General features: G+C 30.4%; 1 protein-coding gene across 1 annotated transcript in view; it reads left to right on the forward strand.

Annotated features, from left to right (window-relative positions):
- Positions 1-15,055, forward strand: part of LOC118193798 (uncharacterized) — a 572,698-nt gene that overhangs the window by 262,499 nt on the left and 295,144 nt on the right. The window contains exon 2 of the mRNA XM_085810455.1: positions 8,822-8,991. The gene's annotated coding sequence lies outside the window, so the exon portion shown is untranslated. The remainder of the gene's footprint in view (positions 1-8,821; positions 8,992-15,055) is intronic.

Here is a 15,055-nt window from a genome sequence, read left to right on the forward strand (position 1 = left end):
AAGCAAAGTACTTTAAAATCCAACCCATATTCAATTTGGAACCATCCATATGCAGCACACAAAAATGCATAGTATCAAACTGCATAATAGGAGCAAAAATGCCAAAACCAAAATTAGAAAGGAAAAAAAATTACATTTTTTGTTTCATCGGTCATCAGGCGGTTGGTGCAAAAGAAGTAAATATATCAGCCTGGACTGTCAGGCCATGTCCTCTACTAAAGACACAAATTAAAGTTTAATACTTTTATTAATCTCCAAAAATTAATCAAAATATTTTGTATCATTATCAGACCAAAATGTACAGGCCGTAGTGAATGGTGTAAAAAATTGCAAAATAATAATATCAAAATCATAAACAAGCTTAAAACAGTTTGGGCAGACAGCGTCCAAAAGATGCAAGCAATACAACTCATGAAAAAATATAATAATACATAAAACTTTGAAATCATACAGTCCAGAGTAAACATTGTGTTGCAAAATTATAGCAACAGAATCATAAACATGCAAAAAAGTTTAAAAAAATTAATAAATGTTATTTCTATTTACGTGGACAGCTCAAAAATGAAATATGTACATAAAAGCAATCAAACACAGGAAACCAAATAATAAAAAATGAACATTTCACCCCAAACAGAGAATAAAAATAAAAATAGTTAATTCTTAAAATCTGTAACATTCGAGCAACAAAATGTTTGAAATGAAAAAAAATATTAGTACGACGTGCCCAATTGCAAATGATCATTATTAAGCCTAAAATGTTCTAGGTAATGAAATACGATAAATTACAAAGTTTTATCTTATGTGTAATAATAAAAATACTTAAATAACCTTTTAATGTAATATTAAATATGTTGTAGTAAAAATGAATAATTCGTAAATAGCAAAAAAAATGGAACTACTTGAATTATAAAAGGGAATTTTTTGTTTTTGTTATTTATGCCCACTTGTCTGACGTAATCAGCTCTGTTGTGTTTCTACTTCCTCTTAGGGAGGAAACTAATGCAGAAACAGACAGGTGAAACCGTAACTAACTAAATATCAACTGAGAACTAAACTCTTAAGAGTTAGCTCATTTCCACATTTTTCTAGTGATCGTATAAGTGAAAATATAGTGCATTGCGTTGTGTAAATGCATCCGGGACCGTGCCGTGAGAGGATCGTATAAACAAGATGTAAAATCAATATACATGTAAGAAAACACATAAAAGATATTAAGAAAATATAAGAAATATGTTTCTAGATTAAAATACAAGTTTATTCAAATTCCTCAACAATTAAAATTAAATCTTATCCTAATCAGAGACTTAATTTTCTTATTTTAGTTACAGATTTCTTATATTAGTTACAGTTCAATTTTCTTATTTTAGACACAAGTGAATTCTTCAATTTATCATTTTTTTTTTTTTTTACACATTTAAATCAAAGATTTGCAAATCTACTTTATGATTCATTTAATTTAACTTGAACTACTGATTTAAATTCTAGGATGTTAAAAAAACACATTATCTGAAATTCTACATTTATTCTAAGGATGATTTCACAAAACAAATTATATTTTTGTGCCACAATTTCTTACTAAGACTTTCCTGTTTGTCTCGGTAAATTACGAAGGGAAAATAGGGAGGCAAATTTTTCCTTTAGAATTAATTTAGAGATTCAATTTAAAGTAAAGTTCCAATTCAGAAAATTTCATAGGAAAATTGATAACAAAACAAAACTTCTCTATTATGTTGACGACTTGAAAAGCACCCGGAAATGTCTAGAGCTGGCCTTGCATTCTAGGAGAAATCAAGGATAAATAGTCCTCCTTTAAGTCCTGGGAGTAATACATTCCGTAAGGGGAACACTGACGTCTAATGAGTCTCACGGTTTCAGGATCAGAAGAACGCCTCATCCATCATTTTTCAGCAACACATCCGCAAGCTCAGCATCGAAGAAAATTTGCCACTGGAACAAGCACCCGAGCAGAATCTTCAAAGTTTGCTGGCCGGCTGTCAAGGATAGAATCTCACATTGACGTGGTGGAACTTGGCCGATAAATGTTAGGAATTTAACAAATGCTGGAGGAAACTTTCTTATTTTTAAGATACTTGAGAAAGTCCTCATCGTCCTTGGTTTTCCTATAAGGGTATAGAGCAAGTCGGCGGCCGGATAGCATAACTGCCGTTCTCTGCCGGAAGCACAATCTCACAATGAAATTACATCTCTTCCTTTCTATCGGTCAACCCAAGAGCAAGTTCGAAGTCCAAGTCTTAGTCAAAACGTCAGTCCCAAAAGTGATTCAAACTCGAATTTTCTTCGTCTCCTTCACAAAACACGGGGTCCGACAATGGCTTCATTTATCGCCCCCTTAATCTGGACAAAATTTGCGTTTCTTTCTCCGAATGACAGAATTAGGGTGATCACACATGCGCGCCCCTCTTCACTTAGCCAACAACCGGACCCCCGATCGCCAAAACCAGAATGACTTACATCGAAGGTTAAGTGGCAACCTCTGACCCTTCTGTCATGTACTTCCTGTCCTAAAGGTCAATTGCAAAAAGAAATTTCTCCTAGAACATTCTAAAGGACAAAACGCGCAAATCATGACTTAGCAAAATTGCCTCTCCTGCTTCTTTTCACAATGAATCAAAGCTTGTACAAAAAATTCCAAATAAAAGGAAAATAAATAATATTCTTTGAAACTAAATAATATTCTTAGAAGCATCTGTTTTTCCCCAAAATTAAAGAATTAAAATAAATAATTCAGAATCAAATAAAATTAAGATTTTTTTAAATCAGAAAATAATTCACCTAGGTTTTTTTTTTTAATAACGCGATCAGAAAATTATCTACCCGCCCCTAATTTTGAAGGAAAGCACCCCGGGGAAGACAGGTCGGAGGGCCCCCACCCCTCTTCCCTTCCACTAAACCACATGAGAGGACTTTCGGCTCGCCGCCTATTTAGAGTGCCGCCATGCCGCACTGACACTATGCATTTACAAACATCCAAGCCTTCTCCGGGATTCGAACCCAGACCCTTCGGCACGGCAGTCAGCGACGCTTACCAGTATATCATTTGGGGGCTGAGTTTTATATGTAGAGAGAGATGATGAAACATATTAAGTAGTCACAAATTTAATGGGTGATAAAATGCTGCAAAACGTTACTATTTTAGGTTTCAGTAAATCTCAGTAATTTTTCGTATTTAATTTAATAAAATTTAAATTGATTTCCTCGATATATAGATACTGATATATATGTATTTCTTAAAATTAAATTTCATATGCTGCGCGAACTATAAAATTTTACTTGTAAAACATTTCCATCGCTTTGCAATTGAACATTTTGTTTTTTGGCAACAGAATCGATTTATGTTTAGGTGTTAAAGTTTTAAATAAGAGTGTAAGCCGTAATAATAAATAGGAGCACAATATATACTCGAGTAAAATTTGGAAACCCCTTAAACTGGAATGTGAAATATCGAACGATACTGCATCTTCTTAATCGACATTGGCGCCTGTGCTTATGGTTTTTCTGTGCAAACATTATACTTGCCAAAACGCCCGATTTACAGACTAAGCACGGTCTTGGCGGAGTACTGAAAAACAAAAAATGTTGCAACTTCTATGATTTATAATGCTGACTGGGCGTTCTCTCAGATAAAACTATTTTATGCACACTTTCAAAGTGTAAAATGTTTTCTACAGTTAAGACTAATGTAAAAAATCCTTCATTTTATTATTTATTTCGTGTTTAATATTCAAGCTTGTATACGCATTTTCCAAATTGTAGACGAAGACATGCTATTCGTAACTTGAGTTTGTCAAGTCAAATTTCGCACATTTCATTCAATTAAATGAGGTAGGAACAGCATGTTCAGTGGTTTATAATAACTATTATTTTTCTGTAGATTTGTAACCTTGTCATATATAATCATCTATACAGTTTAATAAATCTCAATTAACATATGCTGCAAAATTTTAATCTTTTTATATTGCTTAAGTGGATATTAAGTTTATACTGAGATAACTGTAAAAATAATTCGTAATTCTTTTCTCAAAAATGTACCTTTAAGTACCTCACGAATCTTGGAGGAAATTATGAACATCTTACAGTATATATTATAATGATGCGAATATGCATAAATTTTAACAGCTAAGTGTATTACAAAGGATATAAACTAGGCATACTCTGAATTGCAGCAGATATGAGATTACTTAAATAATAGCAATGTATGGGATTACTGCTTTTGAATCACTTAATTAACTAAGGAATGCACAGTGCCCAAGTAGTAATAAACCGCTTACAATATGTGCAAAGACGGTATAATTGAAGCTACGATGCTGTTGCTTGTAATAAGAATGTTCTAAACGATGTATTGAAGTGGTGTGTGGTTATTGTGTTTTTAAGACGTGTGTTTCCACGTATAGCAATAGTACCTTTCGAATGTACTATTGCTATACGTGGAAGTATATGCTTCGAAGTACTCGTTACTCACAATAATTAAAACAACTAGCTCGTGCGCGATGACTGAATTAACGATTCTTATATTATTTTGTAATGTGTTCTTTACATCTTAAACGCAAGTGTTATCAGTACTAGTTTTTGAAGTGGTACTCTTCGTTACAGAATTGTATAGAGGAAAAAATCACCTTAAATATTCTTGTAACGCGTTGTGTGTAATTCTTTTATTGTATGTTCTTTTCACATTACGCGACTGTGTTACCAGTACCAATACTGGACGTTAAATAACTGCAAAATGTAGACGTCAGTCAAAACATTTTTTGGCACATTATATGCATTTTTATAGGCCATTATGTGCATTATGCATAAGAATGCTCCTAATGGTACATTAAGATGAGATATTTATCGGTACAAGAAACATGAAAGGTGAGTAGTGCTGTCGCCGGGCCTCGAACTCCGGATCTACAGATTGCTTGCTCACTTGCTTCCAATAACGCCACAAAACTGTGTGTTAAAGGAACAGAATATTTCTTACAGTCTCTCCCACTTAAATAACTATGTAGGAAGACAGTACCCAGTGTTTACGTGACGAATTATCTTCTGCAATATTTAAGTTCAAGCGTCACTTTTAACACGATTTAGAATTGTTCTTAAAGCCGAGATAATTAGCGAATAATCATCAACATTGCCCTCACCGGCATTCGAGCTCTAAACCTCCTAGTTACCATCTGGATGTGTTTTCACATCCAGAAGGCCACACCGCGAAGACTTGCTTTAAGTAAGCAAACAATAATTAAGACACAATAACACGCCGAACAAGTACTATTTCAGAAGTCAAACAACAAAAATCAGCTTTGTATTTTTAAATAGAACGCTGATTTTTGTTGTTTGACTTCTGAATAAGCACGAAATACTTTACAATGGCAGTGTTTGATATGCTATTTTACATTGTATTACTGTAGGATATAGATATAAATTAGAATGTTCTTTTAAATGTTACCAACATATGCACTTCATTAACGCTAGCTGTATATTTTCTGGATGTTTCAAACGAGTAGAGTTCTGAATTGAATGATAAAGGTTTTATGAAACGATGTTTGGCAATACTTCTGATAAGCAGCATTTGCGAGAAAGGGTAGATAATAAATGAAATATTCGTAATCCTCGTGAAATGGCAATAATTACAAAAAAATGTATCGAAGAATGCTTGAGTAGTGGTATATTAAGTGAGTTAAAATACTGGTAGAAAAACCGGAACAGATATTATACTATGAATAATGTACCAAGTTATAGACGCATGTATCTGTTTCGTATTTTCAAACGAAATTGTTCTGAAATCTATTCAAAAGGTATTAATATCGAGCAAAATTGTGTTGTACGTTTCAGAAAGTGTTCACCAAGTCCCTTTTTCCATTATTATCTTTACATTTTTTTATCCAACTCTATAAGATATTTCTATGGAGTATAAAATAAACATGCGGAGATATATATACTATGTCATACATTATTTTAAAGAAAGAATGTATACTCTGTTCCTCTATATGCTCAATGCAATATGATGCTGATATTTAGTGCTCCAAGGGCAAATTCAGCAGTAAAAATAAATTTCCAGACATTCTGTTTACTCTGCCGGGGAAATTTGAACTTCTAGTCTCAAAGTTTCATATTTGAAAAAAAGTCTTAGGAAACGTAATAGACTTGTATTTTAAAGATCAAAAGATAGAATCGAATTTTCGGTAGACAAAATATATAATTTCATCTGTAACTTTGTTCGAAGGCTGGAGCTGTAACATAACTCGAATTCTTGTATAAGTTAATTTATGCTTCTTCTACCATATGTTCACAACATTTTTCGTTTAAAATATTTATTTATTTATATGTCGGTGACATAAAAATTAAATTTAAATATGATGCAAAACTTGAAGGTAAAAACGTGACAAGTTTTTAGGATGCAATACTAGTATTTACAACTGGTAAACTTTGGTACTGAAACACATTCTCGTGAAACTGTTAATATAAGTTTAATTTAAACTCTGAGATTGCACTGAAATTTCTTCTTGGTGCACTAGTAAATAAAAACTTAAGTTACAGATTGGAGAATGCTTTAAATAAATAAATAAATAGAAATATATATAATATTTTAGAATGATACATAAAAGAATATAATGAAAGAATGGCAAATGGAGTTTTTTAATTTTCCTTATTATTTTCTTGATCCTGACCTCAAAAACCGGAATGATGTACATATTAGAATATTTAAAAAACTCAGAAAAATTACAATAGTTACCAGCAAGGTTATCGAATTACTCACATGTAAGACAAGACTATGTCTTCTGAATATGAAGAAATAGTGATATCTCACTTTAGAAATTTTCTCTAATGAATTTTAGTAACCTTTATTGCTAAATGGTCAAAAAAGGAAACATTTCAGTTCCTAATGAAGGTCCAATCCATTACATTCTGCACATTCTAACTTCGAATCAATAAACAGGTAATGTTTTAACAAGAAAAATATTTGATGTGGACACTAAATGATCGCTTTGCACGACCTATTAAATTATACACATTTTTGCTGCATTTCATTTAAATTTATTTCGCCTAATTTCGTTAGTGATATCTTTCACATTCAATTAATTCAGTTCTCAATTCGCGGTAAGGAAAGTGTGGAAAGTGACTTTAGTCACTACTCTACTAAGACTTTCAAATGTAAACAAATGTCTGCTTGGTTAGGCTTAATAGCACTATTATAGCTTTTAAATTCTTGATAATTTTGCAACTATTGCATACAGCTTAACTAAAGGCCCAAAAACTTTAACCGAAACATAAAAACAACATGATTCAATCACTTTTAAAGCAAAAAATGCACTATTTATGAACATATAAGAATAAAAATACTAAGTTCACCGATAAGATATTAGAATAAAAATACTAAGCTCACTACATTCTTATATACATAGTTTCAACATTCTGAGGCTACTTGTTTTTGAGTTATGCGAGATACATACGTACGTCAGGCATCACGAAAACTAGCTTGTGATTAAATTTTAAATCCGTTTATGCATGTGTTTTGGAAAAAAAAAAGTGTTCTTCATTCTGTCCGTACATGCAGATGTAACGCAAAAACGTCATTCAAATGGATTGAGAGATCGATAAAAATGGATATTTTTGTTGAAATATGATACCCGAAATTTTTCGTCATACCAGTACTGCATTTACGTTTACGAGTAAGTAATAAGCAGAAATTTTATTAAAATATAGCTCTCATTTCTTACGTAATTTGTTTTTTCAGAAAGGGAAAATGTTTCTAAATTATCATTAAGCTAGTTTCAGTTAGTATTTTTTAAGACTCGCGAGCTACTAAAAGGGTCAATAAATTTGGAATCCCTAGACACAGTATGTCCACGATAAATGAAGATTAGAAGTATAAGAGTACACTGTAGCGAAGGACATTTATAGATTTTTGTATAAATGGGCTTTTATACACTATAAGTGCTTACATATTTTAAAAAGCATTTTTATATTAAAAATGCTTTCACATAAGCACTTTTAAAAAACATTTATGTTAAAAAAATTCTGTTGGGCATCAGAGCCCATTTACAACACAAAACTGTACCATTTACAACACGATTTTAGTCTCGTTAGTACTATTTTGCAATAAGTGTTATATTATCATAAATTTAATAAATAAGTTACATTTCTGCGTACCCTATATAAGTGGATTGCAATATTTATAGCCCGTTTTAATGTGTATTATGTACGTTTATTTATGCATTTATATTTTTCCATACTTCAACATGTATTTAAGGAAATATATTTTTTATGGAAGTGTATTTTTTCGGCATCAAAAATCGATTGGTGATGAATTCTGTGATAAGCTACAGACTGGCACCCTATACATATATATGTTAGTATGTTATTGTGCGTGCACATTTTAATACATTTTACAATGTTTCTATATTTTACGTTTATCTCGAAAGATCGAAACAGATGTCACAGCTTTTAAAAATAATTTCTTTTTTGAACTTAATATTAATTTTTACTGTTTAAAGAAATACCGGCTACGTCATTAGTAAGGATTTGCTTCGTAAAGGGGAATCTTTCATTTTGAATTTTAATTTCAAACAATATGCAAAATAAATATTGCTCCGCTCTTTATGCAAGAAATCAATAATAATCCTCTTATCTAAAGGAGTAATAATCTTCTTAAAGAAAGATGATAAACTTTTTTAGAATATAATCTGATGTGTTCATTTTACAATGAAAACTTCTTTTTGCTATTTTAATTTTTTAACTTTAATCTTCATACATTTTACTTTTATAAATCACATGCATAATGTTCCTAATTTTAAATTCTCTTATACTTGTTACCTTTCAGGTCTATGAGGTTGTTACACCGTAATACTATACTTCATCGAAAGTTAAAAGGTCCTCATATCTAGGATAAATCACGTGAGGAAATCTTAACTATTTAAACCTAGCTGCATATGGAAGTGGATGGTACAAAGTGAAGGAATTAGAACCAGCAATTTGGCATAAATAAAATGTGTAAGTAGACTCTAAATTTCTATATGTTATTCTTTATACATTTTTCTGTTGCTGGAATTTTTCCTAGACTTATAAAACTTTGGCATAATCAAGCTTTTGAAAACTCTTATTTTGTCTTTAAACCATAGTCAGGCCTGAATTTCAAAAATTAGAAGATTTGGATTGCTTTGAAATTTAGAAATGCTCTATATAAGATCATAGGAAAGGTTAAACAAGGGCCAATAAAAGTTTTTAAACGTAAACTAAAAATTAGTAAAAGGAATTGCCTTGATATATAAATAAAATTAAGTAAATATAAAGATATACCGTGTTTACTTTTACATTCCTCCCTTTCTTACTAAGCTCTTATAGTAGTAACACATAAAACGAAAAATGTTCACGGATAAACTATCGGTAACTATCACACTATGCATTCCATTTCTACGTCTACATTCCATTCCCCTACATTATATTGTATTATATTACTTTAATGGAATGGAATGTAATTAATTAAAATTTTACATTTCCATTAAATTATATTGCATTATGTAATAGAATGTAATTAATTACAATTTTACATTTCCATTCCTTTCCGTTATTTCATTCCATTGCATAACATTACTACATTTCATTCAATTCCATTATATTATTTAATTCCATTCCATTACTTCACTATGCAGACAGAAAAGTAACGTAAAATATTAGCAACATATTCTTCAATAACGCTTGTTAAATATTTTTAATGCGGTTATGCTAGCTAAGGGCAATTGCAGTTTAAAAGGGAAAGCCGATCAGTACAGAAATTAAATCAAATGTAATAAAGGGACTACTCTTTATTACAATTGTATTAATTTATTGTAATAGCTCTTTATTACAAATGTAATAAAGGGAGTACTCTTTATTACATTTGTAATACTCACAGGAATCCTAACATACCACTGCGGCTAATTTCACTTGTTTGACATAATCAGGATACGTCCAGGCATGGCATTTATCTTGGCATGGAGTTCAAGACTGTTTCTGTCGTTGCATGATCTTAAAGAAGCATATAGCTGACAGTACGACTTTGCCTATTGCCACACCAGTTTTAAAGGAGAGAACAGTGGAGAACAGGTCCGAGGGTCTCTCATCTCTGTTCACCTACCACTAAACCAATCTACAGCACCTTTAGCCAGCCAAATATTTTCAGTGCACCCATGCAGCTCATATACTATACATTTATTAACATTTACTCCTCCTCGGAGATTCAAACCTGAGCTTTTTCAGTAAGGTAGTCATTATCATTAGTCACAATCTCATCTGTGTGACGTACCATAAAATTTCGATTAAAGTGCCCATAATCATTTTATAGTGATCATAATCAGTTGTATTGTGAGTGATGAATGTATTGTATTGTACGTGATGAATGTATTGTATTGTAAGTGATGAATATATTGTATTGTAAGTGATGAACTGGAAAACGATTCTTGGACTGTTTTAGTCGAGTTTGGAAATGCATGTCCATTGATTTTCTCTCCTCTAACTTAATAAAAAATTTTCCCCATCAAGTTATGAATATTTATTTACTTTTAACAATGAAATTCAAGCTACAATGTACCAGTAACTGAAATAAATAAGTAAGGAATATTATGGTAAGCCACGCAACATTTTGATAAGCATTCGAATTTGTAATCGAAAATAAGCTGAAGAAAATAAATAAATAAACACTACAAATAAAAAATAATCATTACCATGAATATATGAGCCAAAACAGTAGAAGGTTTATTGATAACGGTTTCAGCGAAAAAGAATTAATTAAAATTACCTTAAACAGACAACAAGCGTTAGCCGAATAGAAACGATTATGAATTTCTTTCAAGCTGATTTCCCTATTGCAATTTTGATTTTCATTTTTAATCTTTCACTCTTTTAATTATTTTGAACAATATGAATATTGTGACTATCGAAGGTCGAAGGTTTTTAACTTTGGAATGAATACATTGAAGATTATTTGCTTAAGCCTGCAATTCTGGATAAAGGTACGAACGCTAAAATAAATTCAAAATAATTTTGTGCGAAGGAATTTATTAATGTAAAATATAGAAACTAATTAAGACACAATAACACGCCGAATAAATACTAATTCAGAAGTCAAACAACAAAAATCAGCGTTATACCTACAAAATTTTCACAGTGAAATTCTGTGAAAATTTTGTAGGTATAACGCTGATTTTTGTTGTTTGACTTCTGAATTAGTATAGAAACTAACTTTGGAAAACGAATGTTAAAATGATACGGGGAAGCGGTACAATATTCTTGCATGGATACAAATGCTGGAGAAGCAGCTCCATTTTTTCCGAGCATATCATGTAAAGACAGGATTAAAGATATAAAAATATAATATTTCTGTAACTATAATATTTATGTATGGGAAAACATAGTTTTATGTATAAAATCTTGTGAGATACATCCTCTTAAATTAAAAGATCCTATTTTTCCTTAATAAAAAGTATTCTGGATACTTAGATAAGTAAATAGTTTAAATATGATTTCAGATTTATAACTAAAGCCAATTAGAAATATCGAATAAAAAGGTGTAATAGTTTCGAAACCAAACTAGAGTGGGTGAGGAAACTCTTTATTAGTTAATAAGGGCATTGCAAAATTTAAATGAGAAACAAACTCAAATGGGAAACAAACTCAAATGGGAAATACGTCAAAGCTAAATTTTAAATTAGGTTTATTTAAATTAATAATTAAAATTTTATTTTAAATTTAAATCATCTAGTTTCCATTATAGAATTGTTTTAAATTACAAAAATTATTCTTATTTTGACAGCGTCAAAACTTTCCGACATAATGAAGTCTAACGTTTGATGCGATGTCCTGGTTCTTACTTATTTTGGGGAAACTTGTATACTCGTTATGAAAAAACAAAATTATAAGAAGTTTGACTTGCGACGAAAATTGATCCAGATATTTAATTTCAAAATTTGCAGTTTTTATGTCATTTTCAACTTGCCTTTAGTGATCGGTTAAATAAAGTTAAAATAATTGAATCAAATAAGTTTAAATAAAATGCAGCCAAAAATGTGTATAATTTAATAAGTCGCATAACGAACTAATGTGGTGTCCACATCAGATGTTTTTATTTAAGTTGGATAAGAAGATTCGGGAAAATATTAAAACAAACACTAAAAAATCTAATAAAGCCAAAATCTTAATAATCCTTAGAAGGATTCCAATAATAATGGATTAGTACGAGTAACTGAAAAACAGACTGATAGATTGCGTGTGTAAAAGGTCTTAGCAAACCACTCTTTGGACGACCGTTAATACCTGAAACCATTCAGATTTTTTTGTGTGTTATATTTTATTATTTTTTAAAGGCATCTTTTGTTTTTCACCGTTCTATAAGAGCACCTGCATGTATATCTGTTACGATAGAAGTTTGAGAAACATTAATTTAAATGTTAGAAACAAATTTCTTAGTCCAAGAATCGGCAACATTTCTTGTTTTTCCTTACTGGGAGCGTCTAGACATTACTAATGATGAAACGAGTAAAATGGAAGTTTTGTAGTGCATTTGGGGAAAATATTTGCTCAACTTTCGTGCGAAACTTCACTGCTTAAATTGCGGAGTTATTTTTATTACGACCATCACGTTAAAATCCCATTTACTGAATTAGGAAAAAAAAGACGCTTGTACAATTTAGGTGCTGAGCTTTTTAGCAGATGCGATAAAGAAGTATTTCTGATATAGAATTGCTGCTTGTAATGATAAAAAGAAGATAGTTCTTTATATCGTTTATTTAAATTTTGATAAGGAGTTGAAAATGTGAATTTATATTTTTCGTCAAACTCAGAGACACTGGAATTGGATTCGCTTAGTTTCTCCTATATTGATGGATTTTTGAATTATTTTTGTAATATTGAGAGAACTAAGATCTTTTCATCTCATTTCTTAAAAAAAATTTTTAGCTTGGGAGTACTGATAAATTTTATGTTTAATCGCCTTACACGAGTGGACAAAAATGGATACCATTTTCTTTCACATGGCATGACAGACACCATTTATTATTTCGCGCGCAAGTATTAAATAGCTTAAAATTATGTCCAAATACTCTAATAAGTGAAATTCGGAAACCAATTTCTTTTAAAAAGATATAAAAGTAAATTTTACATACATATAATTTTAAAGTTATACAGTTACCGTTAAATGCTTTAATTGAAAAACTCGAAATTTATTGCCGTTCAAAATATGGAGTCTCGCATTTTTGTACTACTATTACGTCATCGATCTTTACGACGTCTTTTTATTACACACACATATATATATAATATATATAATCAAGACATAATTTATATACATATATATATACTCGTACATATGTAAAATATAAAAAATAGAACGGCTTTGCTCTATGCGAACCAACAAACTTTATTTAACTTTCGGCAATTCAGAATTCTCCCTAGACCAGTACTTTCCAGAAGATTCGAGCTTATTACGTAATCGCTTCTATAAATAGACAATTCACGCCATTTTGCGTCAGAAGCTCTTTTCTCCCTCTGCTGCTAAGATCTGTGCTGCGCTTCTCATCTTTCTTCCCTTTATTAGAATAGTTATGACGTCAAAAGCCTAGAGTTTATTGTATTTAGTTTAAAAAACTATTTGATGTGTAATTAGGAGAATTTCATGTAAAAGAAAGATTATCTGTCGTTGCAATTGAACAAAGATGTGCAATTAAAAGCAAAATCCTTTTTGCTTCATCGTTTTGCTGTATTCCACTCAGCCAAACAACGGCCTAGACTCTGATGCCAAGATTCGTCATTCATGTCCACGACTGCTAAAATAGCATATATATATATAAAATCAAGACATAATTATGTATGTATATATATATATATATATACAAATTTATAAGTTTTTATAATGAACATAATAAAAAATTAAGAAAATAAAAATAAAAAAGCGAAAACAATGTGTAATAATAAAAATTTGAAGTGTTGAGCTTATTGATTAGATCACTCAATAATGCCAATAATTTTAAAAAACACTAGACGCTACTAATATTGCCATTTATTAAAGTTAATTTTTGAATTTTAAAATTAATTTTTAAAAAAATGTAAAAGAATTTAAGAATTTATTAAAAAATCATTTATTAAGGTATAATTTACTCCGCCGCAAAACGAAAGAAAATGTGCACTTAATGAAAATGAAAAATTTAAATATAGGTCAAAAAAATGATTTGTGAAAAGCAACAAATTTTAAAAAAAACAAGCTAAGAAATTTTTAAAATCAATAAAACTATTTTTTCTTGTATGGCTCACATACTATACTAAGTATATTAAGTTATGTAAGTATAAATAAATATATATATATATATATATCAAATGGCCAAAATTTTGGGAGTCTGCCATAAATGATAATGATGATTATCATATCTACATGACTGCTATAAAGATGGAGCATGACTTCTTGACACATTTGTTTTTATTCTTGGCAAAATACCTATTGCTTGTGTCAACTCACTGAATTGATGATTTTGTTAACTCAGTGACTTATTGTCAGTAACTGCACCAATTAGAGCACAACTAAATATGTCTTTTCTGTAATTATTATTTGTGAGTCAGAATTTAAATGCAAATACCAAATTATTGCTTAGCCTAAACAATTAGTATTTGCAGGTCACAAGTAGCTGGACTGAAATGTTTTGCTAATAACTAAAATTAATATGAATGCAGAGACATCTGCAGTACAGCTAATCGTTAAGTTTTAATTACCTTATTAAATTCTGAGTTAGTGCATATTTTTAGTTTGTTGTTTAGGAATTTTTAAGTTACGTTTGGCCATAAATAACAGAGAGATTTCGTCGTATTCTCGAAAAAGCATAAATTAAAGAAAGATCACCTTAATTGCATTTTCATTCTAAAAATGACAATTAAAATTTTATTTATTGCATTTTCACTCTTTATCTATGTAAAGAATATGGCAATCCGGAAAATTCGCAAACCATATATCTCATGTAATTCACACTAAGGATATACTAACAGTTATCTTTTCATAGAAATTCTCCCCAGAATCAAATAACAAAAAATTCCACAT

Source organism: Stegodyphus dumicola, chromosome 2, assembly GCF_044657685.1.
Source record: "Stegodyphus dumicola isolate Sdum_Otavi_A_Nest chromosome 2, ASM4465768v1".
Lineage (NCBI taxonomy): Eukaryota > Metazoa > Arthropoda > Arachnida > Araneae > Eresidae > Stegodyphus > Stegodyphus dumicola.